At 44.5% G+C, this 23488-nt stretch overlaps 1 long non-coding RNA gene and 1 other non-coding gene across 2 annotated transcripts in view; one reads left to right on the forward strand and one right to left on the reverse strand.

The window, feature by feature from the left end:
* LOC140478559 (uncharacterized) overlaps positions 1-23488 on the forward strand; it is a 728439-nt gene that overhangs the window by 639521 nt on the left and 65430 nt on the right. The gene's annotated exons all lie outside the window — the stretch shown is intronic.
* trnas-uga (transfer RNA serine (anticodon UGA)) lies at positions 2447-2528 on the reverse strand. The gene has a single exon. It is a non-coding gene; the product is annotated as a tRNA-Ser (tRNA).

A 23488-nucleotide genomic window follows, 5' to 3' on the forward strand; every position in this document is an offset into this window, starting at 1 on the left:
TTCTGACTATGGCACTCACCCAATGAATGAACACGAACCCCACTCTCCCAATGTAACTCGCCAGAAAAGAGCAGACGGAAGCCAGACTGTCAACATGAATTATCGAGGGAAGAGAATACTGACCCCGCTCTTTCTGTTTCACTCAGTCAGGGAAGAGCAGACTGTCACCACTCTGTGAAAGAAATTCGCCCAGGGAAGGGCAGACTGACCCGACTGTATCTGCGTGACTGACACAGGGAAGAGCAACTCATCCAACTCTGTCAATGTATCTCCCTCAGGGAAGAATACCCTGACCCCTCTCTGTCCATGTAGCTCACCCAGGAAACAGCAGACTAACCCCACTATGTCTATTTAAGTTCACAAAAATCCTCTGAAGTACGTCCTATCCAGACACTCTCCACATCACTGTCTCTGTAACCGTGTGCATTCAATGGCGAATCCAAATAACCTGCAAATGTTTAGAATGTGACAACAAACCAGAGCTACCACACAGAAATTGGGCGAATGTGCAAACTTCCATCAGGCAGTCACCTAAACCTGGAATGGAAACCAAACCCGACAGCAGTCGTGATTATAAAATGGCAAAACAAAAACCCAGCAAAAAGAATTGAGTCCCTGTGTGTTGCAACGAATCTGAGTATTAATTCAGCCCCCCTCACTGTAGTTAATTTCCATTTTCATCACTGCCAAACTTCTTCAAAGCAAAGCACGCACTTGCTTTTTTCAGACTTCCGAAATCCCGCTTTCATTCCGCTTTTTACCTAATCCTATTTCTGACTTTCCAAACTACGTCATAACAGGTTTATAACTGCAGAATGAGCTTTGTTCCGTTCTCCACTGATGTTGAGAGTAGTAATACAGCATATTCGAGTTGGACTTGATGCGCTTTCGGGTGGTGTAGTCGCGGCATTATGGCTTCTTTTTGTCGTTTTCGGTTTACTATTTCGAGTTCATTTCGCAGACTTCTGAAGAAGACTTTTTGGAGTGGAAATGGTAACTGTGTTTTTTCTCGAAAGACAGAAGTAGCTTTATTTCAGTTCTCTTATAAATTGATCTTCTTCTGATCTTTGCAAGTGAAATAGGGTGCATTACTATTGCTCGGTTTTAGTTTCAAAATCAAGAGAAACATGAAGGAGACAATATCAAAGAACACAAAGTTTTGAGTTGTTAAGATAATTTTTGGAGCAATGGAAGACATGAAGGTCAAATTAAGATAACGGTTCAAGAACATTTAGTCTGGAATTGGTATGTGACTTTAGTTCCAAATATACGTTTCCGTTCTTCCAATACATCTTTTTGTCTCCCAGAAAACAGTGATTGTTTTCTGTATTCACTTTGTTTCGCGATATCTGTCTTCTCGTCGACCAGGGACAACTTGAATTTGCGTCTGCATTGAATAAGATTTCGCTCTTTCTTTCGAGAAGCAAACCTGTGCATTATGTACCACTTATCATGCTGATGGCTAAGAAGTTCAAAATGAATTATGGTTTATGGATCGTGAGCAAGAATGAAGTCATCCACTTGCGAACAGATGTCACCACGCCCTATTCCTACATCGGGCCTGAACGGTCCATTGGCAGAGTCTGCAGAAAGGAAATGTCTAACTGAACTCGTCCTTTGTTCAGTTTGATTTGATACCAATGGTAGTGCTGTTCTGGTGCAGAAATGTGTCAACATCTCTGACGTTAGAGTCAAAATTTAAGTCACATCTTCTCCATGGAGTGTCTTCTCATATCGGAACATGTTGACATGAAAACATCTAGCTCTGATAGCAAAGGTTTTACATTAAACTGGGAGTATGTTTAACTAAGCAATTCAGACAGCCAAAATGAATAATTGGCATTTGGTTCTTCAATCTGAGCTCTCCACACCAACTGCTACAACGAAGGCCGTGGATAAGATCCCCATCGATTATTTTGGTCAATTTTAGACTCAACAACAACCTATTGTTCTGAACAATGCTTCACCACAAGCAGAGGGCTAAGTCTGATTTTCATCGTTAATTTTAAAATTCAGTTCTTAATGCACAGTTTCTGACGAATGTGGACAGCAGAAGGCCGTTAATATTCCATTTCTAATATTTCCAGAAAATTCTACTCCGCTGATATCGCCTTGCCTTATCACACCTCAAGCCAGGAACCTGGATCAGTCGAGTTCCTTTCCACACATGGAGTTGCTTTTTGTAATTCATTGACTGCTGATATAGTAGATTATTGGCCTTGAGAGTCAGTTGTAAATTAGGTTGAACTTTCTCAGCTTGACTTTCAACTGATTCGTGTTGGAAGTTGGTGGCTTTTTGTGTCTTGACATATAATCTATTCAATTAGACGTCTTAAAATTACTTTGGGTTCTTCACAGTTGAAAATTTACTTTCGATTGAAAGCAAAACTCATGCTCCACGAAATCCAAATTCTGCAAAGGAATTAATGACTTTTAAAAGGTTCAACGCTGTGAACAGGACTCGAACCTGCGCAGGGAGACCCCATTGGATTTCAAAGCCAACGCCTTAACCTCTCGGCCATCACAGCGGCGGCAAAGCTGCCAATTTTCATAGTAAAATAACTGAATTCATGAAATACGTAATTTGTTTGAAGAAGTTCGCGCCAGAGACCTGGGTTCAATTGCCGCCTCAGGCGACTGACTGTGTGGAGTTTGCACGTTCTCCCCGTGTCTGCGTGGGTTTCCTCCGGGTGCTCCGGTTTCCTCCCACAGTCCAAAGATGTGCAGGTCAGGTGAATTGGCCATGCTAAATTGCCTGTCGTGTTAGGTAAGGGGTAAATGTAGGGGTATGGGTGGGTTGCGCTTCGGCGGGTCGGTGTAGACTTGTTGGGCCGAAGGGCCTGTTTCCATACTGTAATGTAATCTAATCTAATCCAAACAAATAGTCAAACCCAAAGATTTCGCCAAATCCTTTGCAGAGACCCAGACGAACGTTACCTTAGCAGATTGACAGGCTTTCACCGCAATCTAGATTCTGACACAGCTGTAGTTGTGGGAATGATTCTTCGTCGAATTTTAGAGTCACGGATGTACACCACATGAAGAGAGGATCATTGTCTCACTGTGTCCGATCGATTTTGACTCAATTGCTCATCATCTGGTGCCAAAGTTGTGTTTTAATATTCATCGAAATATGGTATTAGAAATATTGATGCTAAGTCCATAAACACTCGCTACATTCGTAAAAAAAATCGGAATTAGAAAGAATGCAGACCAATTTACAGGAATGGAGCCTACAACTAATCCGTAAGTTCTGACATTAGGTAATGAACTTGTGAGCATAAGACAGGAAGATTGACCGAAGATTTGGAACTTGAAATCGTCTTGACGGAATTATTTGCAAAATTTTTGCGGTTGTTCTAGAGTCATCAAGTCCTTGAACAATACAACACGGAAAGTGGCCCTTCTTTCCAACTTGACCATGGTGGACAGTTATCCTAAATTAATAGGTCCCATTTGCCAAAATTTGGCCCACATCCCACTAAACCTTGTTACTCATATATCCATCCAGATGCCATTAAATGTTACAGTTGTACCAGTCTCCAACAATTTCTCTGGCAGCTCATTCTGGACACGACTGAAAAAGTTGCCCCTGACGTCCCTTTTAAATCCTAACCCACTAATTTTAAACCGATGTTTTCGAAATTTTGACTTCCTCACCATCAGGAAAACACCTTGACCAGTCGACCTATTCATGTCCCTCATGATTTAATAAATAGCAACGATTTGACTTTATCATACCTGTCAGGAGGGAAATGTGTGGAGATTATTTGTCGAAGGTTTGAAGTAGATTGTCTGATGTACAGATTTTTAGAATAGCATCTTAGAGAAGTTTTTAATAAGTCATTGAAGTCTAGTAGCAGTTGTAGAAGTCTGTTGTGAAAGCTGCAGAAGGATTTCAGGGCACGAGAACGAAGCTTTATTTCCAATGTATTGTGGCTCAGTTCGACCGCACTTGGACTACAGTATGAGGAATTATAATTCTCAATTTAGGAAAGATACTAATGCCATATGAGGAATATCACGAATGGTGATTAGCCTTGATATCATGGATGAACGTTAGACCTGTGAATTGATATTGGGCAAATCCCGTCTTTTTTTAACAGTATCAACACAAGAGAGGTAATCTCATTGAGAGTTGCAAAATATTTGAAGAGATAAACAGGGTGGTGCAATTAAATTTTGTTCCCTCATTGGTGAATCTAGAAGCAGGAGAGGACAATTTTAAAATGAAGCATTGTGATTTATGACCAGGATGAGAACTATTGATGTTTGTGTTAGCCTTGAGAAGTCTCACGGTGGCACAGTGGTTAGCATTGCTGCCTCACTGCGCCAGAAACCTGGGTTCAATTCCCACCTCAGGCGACTGTCTGTGTGGAGTTTGCACATTCTCCCCGTGTCTGCGTGGGTTTCCTCTCACACTCCAAAGATGTGTAGGTCAGATGAATTGGCCACTCTAAATTGCCCCTCGTGTTAGGAAAGGGGTAAATGTAGGGGTATGGGTGGGTTGCACTTCGGCGGGGCGGTCTGGGCCTGTTTCCACTCTGTAAGTCATCTGAGAAGTCTCGCTATTCAGCACTACAGTGAGCGTTGGATATTTGGTCTTAGAATGCATCACTATCAGCCTGACCCGCAGACACTTACTGTATCACTATAGACCTGACCCCTCACACTTACCGCCTAAATATCAGCGTGAACCCCTCAAACTTACTGCATCACTACCCATCTGGCGTCCTCACATTTACTGCGTTTCTTTCACTTCGAGACCCTCATTTTGACTGCATCACTCTCAGCCTGACTGCCAAATACTTACTTTGTCACTATCAGTCACGCCCTTACACTTCCTATGTTACTATTATCCTGACTCCTGACACTTACTCTGTCACTATCAGCCTGACTCCATCACACTTATTATGTCAGTACCAGACTGACGCCTCACACTTACTGTGTCACTACAACACTGCTTCCCCAAACTTACTATGTCACTATCACCTTGACCCTCTCACATTTACTGCGCCACAATCACACTTACCACCTCACACCTACTGCTTCACTATGAGCTTCAACACACACACTTACAGCGTCACTACCAGCCTGAATCACTCACACTTATCACATGACAATCAGCATTACTCTTTCAAATTTATTTCATCATTATTAGGCTGAGGCACTCAAACTGACAGCGTCACGAACAGCCTGAGCCCCTCATGCTTACTGCGTTGGTATCTCTCTGATCCCCTCAGAATTACTACGTCACAATCACTCTGACCCCCTCATACTTAATGCATCACTATCCCTCTGACACCCTCATACTTCTTGCATCACTCACACCCTGACACATACGCACCAACTGCATCCCTATCAGCCAAACCCCACTCACTAACGGCGTCACTCTCTCTCGAACCTGCTCACACTTAATGCGTCACCATCACCTTGACACTCTCTCACGTAGTGCATCAATATCAGCCTGACCCCCTCACGCTTACTGCTCAAATGTACTTTGTCACTTTCAGACTGACCCACTCATACTTACAGCATCACTATCACCTTGACCGTCCAGATCACACTGAACCTTTCAATCTTCTTGGTCACCTTCAGCCAGACCCTGCACACTATCATTCTGACCTCCTCATACTTGCTGCATCACTATAACTCTATCCCACTCACACCGTTTGTGTCACTATCACCCTGACAACTCATACTCACTGCACCACTATTATCCTGCCTCCATCACAATTAGTATATCATTATCAGCCTGACCTCTTACACTTACTGTGTCACTCTCAACCTGTCCCCTCACATTTCCTGTGTCACTCTCAATCTGACACCCTGAAAGTGTCTGCGTCACTGTCACCCTGAACACGTCACACTTACTGCATGGGTGTCTACCTGAAACCTCACGCTTATTGCATCACTATCATCCTGAGCGGCTCACACTTACTGCGTCACTGGCACACCATCACTCTCATCTTTACTGTGTCACTATCGGTCTGACACCTCACATGTACTGCATCACTATTAGCCTGACCCGCTCACACGTTTTGCGTCACTACTACCCTGACCCCCTCACAATTGCTGTGTCGCTATTAGCCTGAGCCCCTCACTATCACGCTGATCAGCTCACAATTACAGCATCACTATCAACCTGACCCCCTCACACTTTCTCTGTCATTATCACCCCGACCCTCTCACACGTAATGCGTCACTGTCACACTGAGACACTCACATTTTCTGCGTCGTTATCAGCCGGACCCGCCGGCACACAGCGTCACTATCAACCTTGCCCCTCACACTTGCATGCCTCAATATCAGCGAGAACCCCTCACACTTACTGCATCACTGTCCATCTGCCATCCTCACACTGACTGCACCAGTTTCACCTTGACATCCTCATTTTTACTGCGTCACTATCAGCCTGACAGCCACACACATATTGCGTCACTATCAGGGACGCCCTCACACTTCCTATGTGAAGATCACCCTCACTCCTAAAACCTACTGCGTCAGTATCAGCCTGACTCCATCACACTTTTTGTGTCAGTATGAGACTGACGCCTCACGCTCACCATGTTACTAAAACTCTGCCCCATCACACTGACTGCATCACTATCAACCTGACCCCTCAGACGTACTGCGTCGATATCACCCTGACACACTCACACGTTTTGAATCAGTTTCAGTCTGACGCCTTGCACTTACTGTGTAACTAAAACTCTCCCCCCTCACACTGACTGTGTCACTCTCAGCCTGACCCCTTCATACTTACTGCATCAATATCAGTCTGACTCCTCAGACTTCCTGCGTCACTTTCACTCTGATCCTCTCTCATTTACTGCGTCACTCTCACCCTGACCTCCTCACATTTACTGCGTCACTATCACCCTGACCCACTCACACAGTCTTTGCCATTTTCACCTTGCCGGCCTTATTTTTATTGCGTCCCCATCACCTAACAGCGACACACTTCTTGCATCACTTTCAGTCACGCCCTCACACTTCCCATGTTACTATCACCCTGAATCCTTACACTTATTGTGTCATTATCAGGCTGACCCCTCACACTTACTGTGTCACTATCAGCCTGACTCCATCACATTTATTGTGTCAGTATCAGACTGACGCCTCACACCTACTGCTTCACTATCGCAATGCTCCTCTCTCACTTATGACGTCATTTACACCCTGACACCCCACACTTGCTGTGGAACTATCACACTGAGCGCCGTACATTTTGTGTCACTATCATCCTGACCCCTTACACTCTCTGCGTCACTATCACACTGGTACCTCACACCCACTGTGTCACTATCATCCTGAGCCACTTACACCTATCGCGTCACTATCACTTTGACCCCAACACAGGGGAGTGCTCGTACCCTTTCTCGCCACCTGCCCGTATTATACCTGCCATCCTGATTAGATTAGATTACTTACAGTGTGGAAACAGGCTTTTCCGCCCAACAAGTCCACACACACCAGCCGAAGCGCAACCCACCCATACATTTACTTAACACATAACACTACGGGCAATTTAGCATGGCCCATTCACCCGACATGCACATCCTGGTGACTGTGGGAGGAAACTCACGCAGACACAGGGAGAATGTGCAAACTGCACACTGTCAGTCACCTGAGGCGGGAATTAAACCGGGGTCTCTGGCGCTGTGAGGCAGCAATGCTAACCACTGTGCCACCATGCCGCTCATGGTCTGACCATTGATAAAGGAACAAGCAATGTTTATGGTCGTACCATTTGTGTATGTTGCTGTACAAGAGTCATTGTTGAAGTACAGCATCAAGGTACACTGGGAGATACCCAAAAGGAATCTCTCCCGATTGGTGCAAATACACGTTTCTCCCCTGCAATCCACGATGTGGAAGGCTGTGGTCGGGAGGGTGGAAGGCTTGGGTCTGTAGTTAGCCTGGAGGTCGGGTGGTGACACGAGATTTGCCCAAATTGCCCCCCACTATCATGGTCAGGCTAGTAGCCTCCCGTGGAAGCAGACAGCTGTCATTTCTCGCCAGGCTCTCAGTAATTTGCTGGGCAGTCTACCTTTGGGCTGTGTGCAAACATATCTAACAAGTGTAGCCAATGTCTAATCTCTCGTTTTGTCTTATGACCAAAGCACATGCTCTTTTCCCTTCACATCTAGCAACGGCCCTTCGCAGCTCCCAACCTACTGGCGTCACATTTACGCCATTTATATCCAGCAGGCAAATTCACCTCCTGCTTTAAATTCGCTCTCTCGCCACGGCCGTCTGCCTTCGCGTTCGGGTGTGTCATTAATGACCTTTGCCCAGCTTGGGGTTAGGTCCATGATCTCGTTTGATTGGTTGCAATGCCCCACTACTCCTATCGTCTGTAGTACATTCTGCACTTCATCTCGGAGGGCGCGGGCGGGGCGATTGCACCACTATATTCAACTGTCTACAGATGTCGAAGAAGGATCTATCTATTCCACACCACGACACTCCTTCATTGCTCTTCTGAGTCTTACTTTGATCAGAGAATATCTATTTCCCATGTCAGGTGCCCCTTTTGCTGTGGTGGCTACTACTAAATGCCAGTCACCGGCGTGGCATGGATCCCTATATAAATCTTAATTATCCAATTTATCGTCATCCTTGTTACTGAACGGCTATGGGTCGCACGTAAAGATCCACTTCGTCCTATCAGTTAAGATTACCGTCAGCTGCTGCATCTCAGAGGCCCCTGCCCTTATGAATGTCCTACCAGGGCGCTTGCCAACAGTTTGAACTGCGGAAGCCCCACATTTGCTTAAGTCTTCTACTAAATACTTGCTCTACATTGGTTTTGGTGTTGTGTGATGTCTCCTCAGTCAAAGCTGCACGTTTGTAATGGCTGGTTTGTATCCACGTGGCTGTTCCGGCGACCTTAACAGCTATCTGTGCTGTAAGACGTACTTGAAACGGTCCCAGCCACCTCTTCGCCTTCCTGTTTTCCCTCCTGAAGTCTTTCGATACCATTCAGACTCCAGATTATAGATGCTACATCTTCCCTTCTGCTGATTGGGGTAGTGGTGTCTTCAGTTGATTCTGTATTTGGGACAGAAGTGTAGAGAGTTTCATGCAGTAACACAACATCTCATCCTCACAGTGGCCTGTTATCTGGATTCCCTTCCGTCTCGGGACAATTCCTGTGTTTGGCGGCATACCAAACAAAATTTCAAACGGTCTAAGGTTAGCTCTCCCTCTCCTCCTAGATCTCATACACATTAGCACAATTGGAAGTGCCTTTGTCCATGTCATCCCTAGTTCCTCACAGCATTTCCTCAATATATTTTTTCAGGTAGAATTTTCTCTTTCCGCTGCCCTGACGCTGGTTTGGTGGTAGGCACAGTGTTAGCCCATGTTTATTCCCAAATACTTACTAATCTGCTGTAAGGCATTATGGACAAATGGTGTCCCACTGTCACTACTAAGCCTAGAGTGTAGGTTTGCTCGCTGAGCTGTAGGTTTGATATCTAGATGTTTCATTACCTGGCATATGGAGGTAAGTGGGCTAGTATAGGTAAAGTGGGCTTGGATCGGCGCAACATCGAGGGCCAAAGGGCCTGTACTGCCCTGTATTTTTCTATGTTCTATGTTCTAGGTAACATCATCAGTGACGAACGCCAAGTGAAGAGAAGCTGTTGTCTCCTGCTTTCTAGATATATGTTTGTCCAGGATGGGGTTCCTGGGGTTTGTGGTGATGCCATTTCCTGTTCGTCGTCTGAGTGGTTGACAGATGCTATCTAGATATATGTCTTTTTTTATGGCGTTGTGGTTGGAGTGCTAGGCCTCAAGGAATTCTCTGGCATGTCTTTGCTTAGCCAGTCCCAGGATAGATGTGTTGTCCCAGTCGAAATGGTGTTTAAATTTCATCCGTTTGAAGGGCTACGAGGGAGAGAGGGTCATGTCTTTTTGTCGCTAGCTGGTGTTCTGTATCCTGGTGGCTCACTTTCTTCCTGTTTGTCCTACGTATTGTTTGTGGTAGTCCTTGCATGGAATTTTGTATATGACGTTGGTTTTGTCCATGGGTTGTACTGGGTCTTTTAAATTTGTTAGTTTTGTTTGAAACTGTTGGTGGGATTCCGAGAGGTCTTAATAGTCTGGTTGCCACTTCTGAGACTTCACTGATGAATGAAAAGGTCGATAGGGTTTCTGGCTGTGTGAGGTCAACTTGTCGTGTTTTGTTCCTGAGGAATCTGTGGAGTGTATTTTTTAAGTATCCGTTCTTCTTGAATACATTTTATAGGTGGTTCTCCTCTGTTTTCCGTAGTTCGTCTGTGCTGAAATGTGTGGTCGTTCGTTGGAATCGTGTTCTGATCCATCTTCCTTTTTGCGTGTTGGGATGGTTGCTGGTGTAGTTAAATATTTGGTCAGTTTTTGTCGTTTGCTATATATGCAGGCACACCAGAGATTTCCGAGAAGCCTCGCACTCCAATCACAACGCCATAAACAAACACATAGATCGATTTACCATCTGTCAACCCCTCAGAAAACGAATAGGAAATGATATCACCCCAAACCCCAGGAACCCCATCCATAAAAAACATATAAATAGAAAGCAGGAGACAACATCTTCACTTTACTTGGAGAGCACCACTGATGATGTTACCTAGCCAGGTAATGAAACGGCTGGATAACAAACGTACAGCTCAGTGAGCAAACCTACACCATAAACCTCAACCTGAGCTATAAACCTTCACAAACCTTGGGACTACTAAGCCTCTCAGGGACGCTCCATCTCGGAATTTTTTTCTGTTTGGAAAGCTTTGGTTATGGCACTGGCATTTTGTTTTGCCGTGGCGAACGCTTGCACCCATTTGGAAAACATATCAACTATTACCAGACAATACCTTTTTCCTACGCAGGGTGTTAGTTCGGTAAAATCCAGTTGTAAATGTTCGAATTGTTTTTGGGGTTTCGGATGTGCTACATGACTCATCTGTCTTCCCCTCCCCACATTATTGTTACAGATAACACATCGTTCACAATATTTCTGGAAGTAATGAGTAAATCCCTCATTGTGCCACTGTGCTGAAATGCTGTCATATCTCCCCTCTTTTGACACATGTTCCTTACCGTGTATCAGTTTGGCATAGAATGGAATTAATGATCGTGGTAGAAAAGGTTTAACATTGGGGCCACACCATACCCCTTACCTCAAACTGCACTCTGCTTTTTAGCCACTCAAACGTGTCTTCAAGCCTGGACTTCGACTGTGACTCCCGTACGTCTGCTGCTGGGGTAAGGATTTTTGTCATTCCCATGTCAAACTGATCATTTACCGGCTGCTGGGCTGCCGTCCTTCCCGCTGAGTCTGCCCTTGCATTTCCTTGATAAACCGAATCGTTATTTTTCGTGTGGGCTTCATATTTACACACATCGACTGATTTAGGCAACAGGACCGCTTCCAAGAGGTCAGAAATCTGATCACGGTGTGTGATGGGCTTTCCGGTAAAGGTCAAGAAGTCCCTCTATTTCCATAAGGTTCTAACATCATGTGGAACTCCGAATGCGTATCTGCTATCGGTTAACTATTCGCTGTCTTTCCCTTAGCCAATTTACAGGCCTCAGTGAATGCAACCAGCTCTGCTGCTTGAGCTGACAATTGAGAAGGGAGTCATCCCGCTTTGAATACCTCATGGGTAGTTATTGCAGCATTCCCAATACAATTCTGGCCTATGTCCTTGCTCCTGAATCCTGACCCATCCACAAATATAAACACAATATTTGTATTCTGAAATGGTGAATTCTGCAATCTTGTCGAGGCAGCACATTTCATTAATTACAGCGATACAATCATGTGGGTCTCCGTCTCCTTCTCTCGTGAGAGGACTAGCAGCATTAAGGACGTTGCATCGTTTTATTGCAATGTTAGGCTTCTCCAAGAACACAGTATTGTATCTGAGTCAACGTGCTTCCGACGTATGTGCTGTCTTTTGCTTGGAAAGCAGTAAGGATACTGCATGTGCGATCAGTTTGGTTAAGTCGCCATAGCCGATTATATAGCAACCACAGCTCGCAGGCATTTACGCAATCCTGCCGCTACGAGGTCTAGCTAAGCCGAAAAATAAGCTGCCAGCCTGAATTTTCCCCCATGATCCTGCAACAACACAGATGTCATGCAGCCATGTTTTTCATCTACCATTAGACAGAAGGCTTGTTTGGATTCGGAATCCCCGGTGTAGGTGTACTTTGAAACGTCTTTTTCAATTCAACTCGGCCGCTGGGATCCATTGCAACGGACCTTGGTTCTGCTACCATTTTCCATGGGCCATGTCACGTCAGGGCGCCTCAAGATTTTTGTAATGTGGGAAAAACTTTCTTCAGTTGGAGCGTATGCCCAAAATGGATAGCAATTGTTTCCTCATGTGAGGCCTTGGAATTTGCTGAATTACTTGCACTCTGTCTTGACCAATGGTCTTCCCTTATTCAGATATTAAGTGACCGAAGAACTTCACCAGTTGTTGCATAAATTGAAGCTTTGCGAGACTGGCTTTGTGCCCTTCCCTCGTGCAATTCAAGGGAATCCTTCTCAAATTGTTCCTCTGTCGGTGCTACTATAAAGCAATCGTCTCCAGATTGCAGAAGCGCAGACCCAGGGGTGAAAACAAGTGTCTCCAGACTCCTGCGTAGAGCCTCATTATATATGGTGGGTGACTCACAGTAACATTGACAAAGTCGTGTGAACTCATAAGATTTCCCTTTGAATGAAAAAGTGAACCAGAATTGACTATCTGGATGCACCATTCCACGAAAGAATGTATTTGCTAAATCCACAGCAGGGAACCATTTACTGGAAATTGAACCAGTACAGTATAGGGTTTGGGAACATTTGATGAGCGCGGGACAACACTGTTAGTGACTGCCTGCAGGTCTTGAACAAACCTGCATTCCTCCGGTTCACTTGGAATTTTTGCCTTTTTGATCAGAAAAATGGGAGTTCTCTCCGGTGAGTTTACACAGGGGATTATCTCTCTCGCCTTTGGGAAGGATTGAAAGACTTGATTAACTACGTCCATGGCCTCGGGCTTTAACGGGTATTGTGCTCTGCAAGGACGATACTCCGACTTCGTGGTTTCTCGTATTGGTTCACAACCTCATATATGCCCCACACCATGTTTGCCTTTTACCCATAATTCAGTAGGGATCGTTATTAATCTTGGGTCTGAGAAGTTTATCTTATGGAAACGCCAGGCCAGCCTTCTCGGCTCTTCAGGGCTAGAGGGGGTAACCTCGACTGTTCTATTGCCTGAGTTAGGCAAATTAATTTCTTCCTATATGTCCGCACATCTGCATTGAACCACATACCCACATCGTTCCAGAACACCCAACATTTCATTCTTTATGCCTTTCGTCCCCATGCCCCAAATCGTGCCACCAGTCACTGGACACCTTCGCCAGTGACACGCGAGGAGCATAGCCTTCCACATCACAAATATAGAGCTTACTTGCCGTCGCAGGTGCTTTACATAATTTCACACTGACTGCACATCTGTCATCTCTTCAAAAAAATTCGCACAATAACAACTGACCTGGTTTAACCAATCTCTGAGAATGTTTTCATGTCAAATCAACTAATTTCTTTATATGTTTTCTCTGCATGAATCACAAGGAATAAAATGCAGTGACTCGGATTCGTACAAGCTTACTGCAGCCACAATGCAGAATATTTTATCATTGAAACCATCACTAAGTCATGCAGACACGTGTTTAAAAACAACAGTGACAGAAGATATGTTAGGAAGAGTAGCAGATGCACAACAGGAATATTAGGCGAGGGATAGCAGATATGTGGGAATTCAGAATTGGCTGAATTTTAAATTCGATATCCTCAGACGCTGCGGTGTTTCCATCGGACTGCATGTTGAAGACTGAGTTTGATGGATTTCGAGAAACAGAAAGTTTCAGGGGATAGTGCGAGATATTAGTGCAATGTATGTTTCAATAACAATGAGTTTTAAAACTTTTGCTTCACTAACTTACCCACACAAAGAGGTACACATTGCTGCAGTCAGTAATATAACCCCAGTTCCTAGAACCAGAATCAGGCAAACTTTGTGGCACAGCCGCTAATATCAACCCGGAAGTGGGGGAGGAAATGAGCACGTGAAGCTATTCTGTGGCACCAGTGACATGATTGGTAAAGGTGCGGACATTGAGTCATAGAGATGTACAGCTTGGAAACAGGCTCTTTGATCCGACCCGTCCATGCCAACCAAATATCCCAACCCAATCTAGTCCCACCTGCCAGCACCCTGCCGATATCCCTCCAAATCCTTCCTATTCCTATACTCATCTAAATGCTTTTCAAATGTTGCAATTGTACCAGCCTCCACTACTTCCTCTGGCAGCTTATTCCATACACGCACCACCCTCTGTATGAAAAAGTTACCCCTTAGGTCTCTTTTATATCTTTCCCTTCTCAACCTAAATCTATGCCCTCTAGTTCTGGACTCCCCGCCACCAGTGAAACGGCATTGTGTATTTATTCAAGCGTGTGAAATGCTGAGGATGGGAGTGCTTCTGGTCAAAGTTGAGATGGAAGGGCATCTTGGTCTCAATTTATTATATTATTAAGATTCAGCAGCAGCATTAACCAGCACTGAGGATTGGCTCAGAGGAAGCTTACTGGAGCCTGAAGTGAGAGGCCAATGTATTGAAAGCATTCTAAGAGATTTTCCTTAACAAAGCAGTATTTTGTTACTTTGACAATAAGAACTGATTTTGCTCACATCATGTCCATATCAGTCTCTTGCTCAAGTAAACACTCCAATCCATCGTACATTGCTTCGATTCCAACACAGGAACGCGTAGTATTCTCTCTCAGTCTGGGATAATCTAATTTGACAATGTCATTCTTTGAATGGAGAAATGCAGCAGGGAGTTGTTAGTGCAGCGGCGATATATTGGGTTAGTAAACTTTGAAGACTGGAATGTGGCAGCTGCTGCTATTTACATTCGATGAATAAAATCTGAAAAACGAACCCAATTTCAGGAACAGAGACAATAACATTACATTGCTGAAAGCTCATTCATTCATGTCCCTTCGATAGGGAAATCTGCCGACCATAACGAGACCTGTCAACATGTGACTCCAGACCCACACAATGTGGTTCACCCATAAATACCCTCTGACTCAGTTCAAGGCGAATTAAGAATGAAGGACTAATGGTCTTCAGACCAATGATAACAACTTTTCGTGGGAGAATAAGGAAGCATAAAAATACATGGACAACGGGGGAAATGGGAATCGTGTCTGTGTGGACTCGAATTCAACTATTTATCAAACAAAATAGACAAAAGGATATCTGCAACGCCAAGAAGTCAGGGCCATGGGATGACTGTAGGAAGGGATTCAATTACCCGCTGAGGTGTAAACTCACTTGCTCAGTCAGAATGCGCACAGGTCACTCACCACACCCATATGTGAGAAGTGATCACTCCGGAGAAAAACTGACAGAGTGAACAGCCAGTTTACAAGTAACAGCAGGAGGTCTATTCTGCTGTTATCGCAGCTGTTAATCCCAACCAGCAATGAACCATGTTTGTATGCGTGTTTCGAGTGGAGTTCCACTGTTTTTTGATGTAGACCAATGATTTAGACTTAGTTTTAGGAGCCATGATTCAGAGGTTTACTGATGATTTAACAATTGGTCGTGTAGTTGACTATGACAAGGAATGTCAGAGACTGCAGGGATGTATCAATGAGATGGAAAGGAAAAATGACGAATTGCATTGAATTCAGACCAATGAGTGTTAACGAAATTGGGGAGAAGAAACAATAGCAATGAGTATTCTGTGTGGTGTAGACAGACAGAGATCTTGGAATGGACATTCATGGTCGCTGAAGATCAATGGACAGGGGAATCAGTTGGAAGGAAGTGTGTACTGTAGACGCTGGAGATCAGAGTCCAGAGTTGAGTGGGGCTGAGGAAGCACAGCAGGTCAGGCAGCATCCGAGTTGGAGACAAAAAATGACGTTTTGGTCAAAAGGACTTCATCAGGAATAAGGCTTGGAGCCTCGAGTTTGGGGAGATAAATGGGTGAGGTGGGGTTTGGGAAAATTTAGCTGAGACAGCAAAATGGAGGTTGGAATAAGAGTGTTACTTCAGAGAAGAGGTTGGAGTGGATAGGTGGGAAGGAAGATAGACAGGTGGGACAGGTCAGTAGGACGGTGCCAAGGTGGAAGGTTGGAACTAGGGTAAGGTGGGAGGTGAGGGGAAATGAGAAAACTGGCGAAATCCACATTGATGCCATGGGGTTAACTATCATGAGGCAGAAGATGAGTCATTCTTCCTCTAGGCGTCGGGTGGTGAGGGAATGTCGGTGGAGGAGGACTAAGACCTGCATGTCCTCGGGAGGGTGGCGGGGGGAGGTGAAGTGTTCGATCACGGGGCGTTGGGGTTGATTGTTGCCGGTGTCCTGGAGATGCCACTGAAGCGCTCTGCGAGAAGGTGTCCGGTGGCTCCACTGTAGAGGAAACTGCATCGGGAGAAACAGATGCAATAAATAGCGTGTGTGGAAGTGCAGGTGAATCTTTGATGGATGTGGAAGGCTTCTTTCGGGCAGTGGGGGGAGGTGGGGGTATGTGAGCGCAGGTTTTACAATTCTTGTGGTGGCAGAGGAAGGTGCCGAAACGGGAGCGTGGGTCATTGGAGGGCGTGGACTTGACTAGGTAGTCATGGAGGGAATGGTCTTTGCAGAAAGTGGATAGTGGTAGGGAGTGAAAAATATCCCTGGAGGTCAGTGTTACTGATATTTTTTAGAAACCCACTGACTCTCACAGCTATCTGTATTTCAACTCCTCCCACCACATCTCTTGCACCAATGTTATCCTGTGTTCCCAAATCCTCCGCGTCGGCCGCGTCTGCTCCAATAGGACGAGTTCCTCAACAGAAAGCAACAGATGGTCTTCTTCTTTAATGTACGGAACTTCCCCTCCCATGTGGTTTAAGATGCCCTCTAATGCATCTCATCCATGTCCTGCACGTTCATCCATGAACCCCATATCTCCAAACACAAGGACAGATCAAGGACAAGAGGAAGGTCCTCAAACTCCATTCCACCAATCTCGGCAAAAATCACATCATCCGCCGACATTTACACTCCCTCTAAATTGACCCCCCACACCAGGGATATATTTCCTTCCCCAAACCCATTCGTTTTGCTCAAATACATTTCCCTCCGCGACGACCTAGTCACATCCATGCCCTCAAATGACCCACCATTCCCTGCCAGCACCTTCCTCTGCCACCGAAGGAATTGCAAAACCTGCACCCACATTGTACCCCTCACCTCTGTCCAAGGCTTCAGTTGAGCCTTCTACATCCATCAAAAGTTCACCTTCACTTCCACAGATGTCATTTGTTGTATCTGCTGTTCCAGATTTGGTCACCTCTAAATTGGGGAGACCGGATATCTTTGGACAGAGCACTTCAGAGAACATCTCCAGGATATCTGCAAGAATCAACTCCACTGCCCTATGGCCAAACATTTCAACGTCGCCTCCCACTCTCCTGACGATATGCAGGTCCTGATCCACCCCCATCACCTCTCCCTCTCTACCCAACGCCTGGTGGAAGAACGCCTCATCTTCATCTTCGGGACCCTTGAACCTCATGGCATCATTGTGGACTTCATCAGTTTCCTCATTCCCACTCCCTCATCTTACCCCAGTTCTAAACTTCCAGCTTGGCACCGTCCTCCTGACCTGTCCTACCTGTGTATTTTCATTCCCACCTATACATTCCACCTTCCTCTCTGACATATCACCATCAACCCCCACCTCTGTCCACCTACTGCACTCTCAGCGACCTTCTTCCCAGACCCACGACCTCCCATTTATCTCTCTATCCCATAGGCTGCCTGTCTCATTCCTGATGAAGGGCGTTTGCCCGAAACGTTGATTTTTCCTCAGATGCTGACGGACTTGCTGTGCTTCTCCTGCACCACTTTCATCTTGAGAGGAATAAGTTGATTGAGAGGGATTTTGGATTTTTCTGTTGTTGACCACAGACTGTTGCAGCTAGTAGAACTTTCGTAAACACCAGTTTAGGGAATAGCTAAAGGTCTGAGCAGAAGTCTGGTCACTGCATTAATCAACATTTATTAAGTTTTCAGATTAAAGATGGAGGGCTGAAGTATGCAACTTTGCCCATCAAGACTGATTCACCACTCAATGAGTTTATCATTGATTCCTTTCAAAGTCAGGCTGCTACTGGCCTTGGAGGGGAACTTGCAAATGGTGGCGTTTCGTTGCATGTTCCAACCTTGTCCTGTTAGTCAGTTCAGCTGTTCAACTTTGAAGGTTCGGTCAAAAATTCTCGGATGACTTACTCCAGTGCATCGTGTAGTTGGTGCCCTCCGCTGCTATTGTGCCTTAAAGGTGAAGGGAATAATTATTCAGGTATGGAATCGGGTACAATGAAGTGACTGCATTATCGTGGATGGTGTCCAGTTCCTTAAGTGTTGTTGAAGTCACACCCATCTCGGCAAATGGAGAGAGTTCTGTTCCACATCTCATTTGTACCTTGCAAACGGAGGATTCACGGAGCAATGAGTTGAGTTTACAATCCAAAACTGTCTACCAACGGACATGGTTTTGTTGTGAAAGTGTTTATATAGCCGATCTCAATCCGTTTTTCCCAAATTCAAGCTCCGTGGCGATTACACAGGGGAATTAGGTTACAGTAAAGCCATTGAATGTCAATGGAATATGATAAGGTTCTCATTTGTCAGATTTATAATTACTCTATTTCGTTCTTGTGTGGACCAATCTGATTCCAATCGCCAGCTGATTTCAAGTTCCGATTCTCGGCTGTGCTTGAAATTTCAACCGTTGCCTCATATAAGTTTCTCCACCTGACTTAATAATATGTAAGGACGCTATAAGGGACAGCAGAGATTTACAAACATGGTGCCAACCCTGTATAAAATGGAGCTCCATAATCACATAATAACAATTATAAACGTTAAATTTTCGTGGGATCTTGACAGGGTAGATACGGGCAGACGGTTTGCTCTCTGGTATGAGGAGAGCATCAGAGGACATGAACTCAGAATTAGAAACTGCCTATTTAATTCAAAAATGAGGAGGAATTTCTTTGCTCAGGGCCCAGTGATTCTGTGGAACTCTTTCCTGAAACTGTTGTTGAGGCTGATTTGTTGTGAATTTTCAAACTGTGCAAGACAGATATTTAACCAGAAAGTTGATGAAGCATTATCGAGGTTAGGCAGGAGAATGGAGGTGAAGATTATCAGATCAGCCATGAGTTCGTTGAATGGCGGAGAAGACTCGATGGGCTGAATGGCCGACTCCCAATCCTATATCATTTGATGTAACGTCTTATTTTATTTTAGAATTCTGAGGGGATGGGATGAAGTGATAAAAACGGTTTCTCAAACTGATCAGACAGATCAGGAACTAGGCTCATAAACTGAACAAGAAATGTGTTGTGGCTTGGAGTCATAAATGGCACTGGACACACCACAGATGGGTATGTGCAGACGCTGTGATTGCTAAAGAAAATTCGTGGATCTCATATTCTTGCCAACTTGGTGATCACACTAGATGATGGATCGTGGTATGATTCACACAACAAATGAATGATCCGTTTCATTGGAAAAGTTTTCTGCAGCTCCAATTCAATTGACTGTTTAAAATACTGATCAGAACTTTGTGTGGAGTGTTACATTAAAATTCGCAGTCCCATTGAATAAACTATTGTACCCAATCTCTCCTTATTTGTTTCGCTTTCATTCGATGTAAATTCATAGAAAGTCCAGACGGAATGAAAGGAGGAAGGAAATGTTATGCTCCTTTTCATCATCCCAATTTAACTTACAACAGAATCAAATTGCTTTATTTCGACTTTGATGTGGTATCGATTTATCACAAATCTCCGGTTCAATGAAGGACAAGAGCAAGATTCTCCATCCAATGTATACTAAAGATGCGAGGCACAAAGGAAATCCACAGCTGAGTTTGACGTAAATAACAGCCAGAGTAGGATTCAAATCCAGACATGCGCAATGGAAGAGCAACCCGTCGCCTTCACCTCTGGGCCACTTGAGCCCATTGCAAAGGCGCTCACATGTGACCACATCAAGATTACATATGGTGCACCTCGGGGATAAGAAATTCCCGAAGCGGAATCGAATCCACACCATTATGTTTCTGCTTTCAGCAGTAAAATAATACCAGCAAAATCCAAGGAATTGACCTCGTCCTTGGAAGGAATACCTTGTCCTTGATGTATTCCGAGTAGGAACTGTCTCAGAATGAACCAGCAAACATGAAATTCCCGTCACATTCACACACACATTTAGTCTTGACGCATAATTTCTTCAGACAGTTTCTCTCTCACGTGAAGAAGTATATACGGAGAGAGAAGTGAAGGTGATGTTTTAGCTCGATGGGCTTTCTCATATGGCTGAACCTGAAGTGGATAAAATTCCCAGAAATGCAGGGTTTTTCGTTTCATTTTATTAATTTTGCTGCAACTTCACTCTGTTCATTCCAATGATCGGAATTGAATTGGATTTACGTGATTGGAACGTTTAATATTGCATTCAATTTTGATCCGAATTTATTTCAGCTTAAAGAAAATACTGATGAGAAAAACAGAAGGTTGAACGACAAAACAAGATGCCAGTTTTGAGTCTCAGTTACTTTGGCAGATTTCACTGGGTATCAAATGAACCCAACATCATGGCGATTGTCCTCCCATCTTTAAACCATGGGATTAAAGCAGGAAATCGATCTCTAAGAGACGGGTCACTTCCTATTCATTATGGAATAGCTTTCCTTGACAATATACAAAATCTGCTCAGTTCCATTTATAATTCTTCATGAGGAATATTAAAAGAAATCTTTCAAAACTCAGAGTTTTTCTTTTGCTGAATCTTACTCAGCTGCATCCGTTTCCGATATTTCTTTGCATTTGAAGTCGTCCAAATTAGACATTGTTTCCTCGAACCTTCTACCCCCCAACGCCACTTTTACACTTTTACCTGGCCACAGGCTATCTCTCTCCTGTTGAAACTCAATGCTTATGTGTCTCTCAATGTGCCTTTCCAAATATTTTGGAAATGGATTCTCTGAGTGACAGAAATTCTGCTCCCATCATTTCTTTGTCCTACATCGATGGTTTTGAAAGCCTGACGTTCGGAAATATACGAACTTGAAAGAGTGAATTTACCACCTATTTACTCTCTCCAAACCTCAAATACTCTGGAAAACTTCCGATCGTTTTTCCTTGGTTCACTGTCAAATTTTCCAACACACAAATAAATAAAATTCCATCCCCACTAAACGCCGTCAGCATCGTCTCTAATGTCTTAGCAGCCCACTGTCCTCTCTGATAGAATCATGGATTCCCTACAATGCAGAAAGTACAGTTCAGCCAATAGAGTCTGTAGGGACACTCTGAACAGCATCTCAACCAGACCTAGCTCGCTTCTCTATCCTTGCAGGCCTCTGGCTTGTGATTTCAAATAAACCTTTTCGAATAAAACCTGACATCATATGACTGCTGACCTTATCACTGCATTACCCATGGATAATTCACTTAACTTACTGAGTTCACTCCCTGGAAACATCAGCGCAATTTAACATGGCCAATCCGCCTGACCTATAGACTGAACAGCAGTGCGAACCACTGAGCAAATGTACCATTACATTGAACACTATCTGTATCATGTGTTATGGCTAAACACACTGGTAACTCCGCCTCGTGAAAGCAAGCTGCGCCCACCAACCCGAATTCAATGCATCCAAACGCGGATCTACGCTGTACAACCTCATTAGTGCTGCTGGAAATGTTTCTGCACTCAGATCTGAATGGGTTAACTTGGTTTTCTTCCTCAGATTCCTGCTTTAAATAAACACATCAATCAGGAACAACTCCATATAATGGTTTTCATTGCAACACAAACATAATGTGCAGTTTGCAGAAGTTACGTGTTTGCACTTTCACTGACACTCCCTCTCCACAGGAGCTGCAGTCCTTCCAGCTAATTCAGACAGCACTGTCCTTCCGCTGACATGTCCAACCGAGAATGGAAGGCCAAGTATGAATAACCTTCAGTGGGGAACAGAGCCACAGATTTACAACACTTACGATGCCCCTAACGGTGAATTGAGCCCTGTGAAAGGAGAGCACACGAACCACGATACTGTGGAGGAGGACAACATCGAAGGAAGCCCTTCAGCATGTTGTGGTCGCACTTGTCCAACACAACTGCTTAACGACCTGAATCAAGTTTTCCATCGTTTAGCCCATAATCTTATATGTTTTGGCATCACAAATTAACATCTCAATTCTTTTAAGGTTAGAGCGATTCCCGCCGCTCTGACCCTTTCCGCACATCTACTCAAACCTTTCTGCCTTTTTCCGAAATCTCTTGGCCCCAGTGTTCGATCTCTCCATCAATAAGAAACGCTTCTTTCAGTCTATCCTATCCATATCCCTCATTATTTTGTACATCTCAGTCATGTCTTCTCCAATCTCCTCTGCTCGGTGACAAACTACCCCAGTCTGACCAATCTCTCCTCATAACTGAAACTCTTCAGCCCAGACAATACGCCAGTGAATCTCTACTGCAACGTTCCCAGTGCGATCACATTCATGCTGTACTGTGAATTGCAGAACTGCACACAGTAATCGATCTGGAGCCGAATGAACTTTTTTTCTATTCTGTTAAAGTATATGGGCGTCGCTGGTTCGGCAGTATTTATTGCTGTCCCTAATTGCACAGCGGGTAGTTGAGACTGAACCATATTGTAGTGAGTCTGGAGTCACATGGAGGCCCGAGCAGGTAAGAATGGTACTTCCATTCCTTAAAGGACGTCAGATGGTTTTGTTTTTTCAACAATTGAACATGGATATAAAGGAGTTATTAGATTCGTAATTCCAGATATTTATTGAATCCCAATTCTACCACCTAGCATGGTCGGAGTCAAACCCGGGTCCCTGGTGTCTGAATAAACAGTCCAGTGGTTAGTGGTAATAACGCTCGGCCATTGCAGAAAAGCAGTGAAACTGATCTTATCCAATGAAGTCGCTTTTCCCCGATACTGTCCTGTGCCATTTTCCTGAGCTTGACCGTCGCCAATAATATCTGGTCTATGTCGGGAAAAGCTGCTAGATGAGGAATGATCTCACAACAGTGGTAACCAAATGGATCAAATGGTCTGCAGGTCCCGATGGTGGGGTTGGGGCACGTTCACCCAGTAACAGTGACCGCAGCCAGACAGACTGATCGGTATCAATGGACAGTCAGTGTTTGATTCTGCAGTGCCTGAAAGAAATAAGAAAGCACTCCACAAACACATGATGAAAGAGCAGCGCTCCCAAAGCTAGTGCTTCAATTAAACCTGTGAGACCATAATCTGGTGTCGGGTGATTTTTAACTTTGTACTCCATAGTCCAACACCGGCATCTCCAAATTAATGAAATGGGGGTATGGGATGGAA

This window comes from Chiloscyllium punctatum, chromosome 6 (assembly GCF_047496795.1).
Source record: "Chiloscyllium punctatum isolate Juve2018m chromosome 6, sChiPun1.3, whole genome shotgun sequence".
In the NCBI taxonomy this organism is placed as follows: Eukaryota; Metazoa; Chordata; class Chondrichthyes; order Orectolobiformes; family Hemiscylliidae; genus Chiloscyllium; species Chiloscyllium punctatum.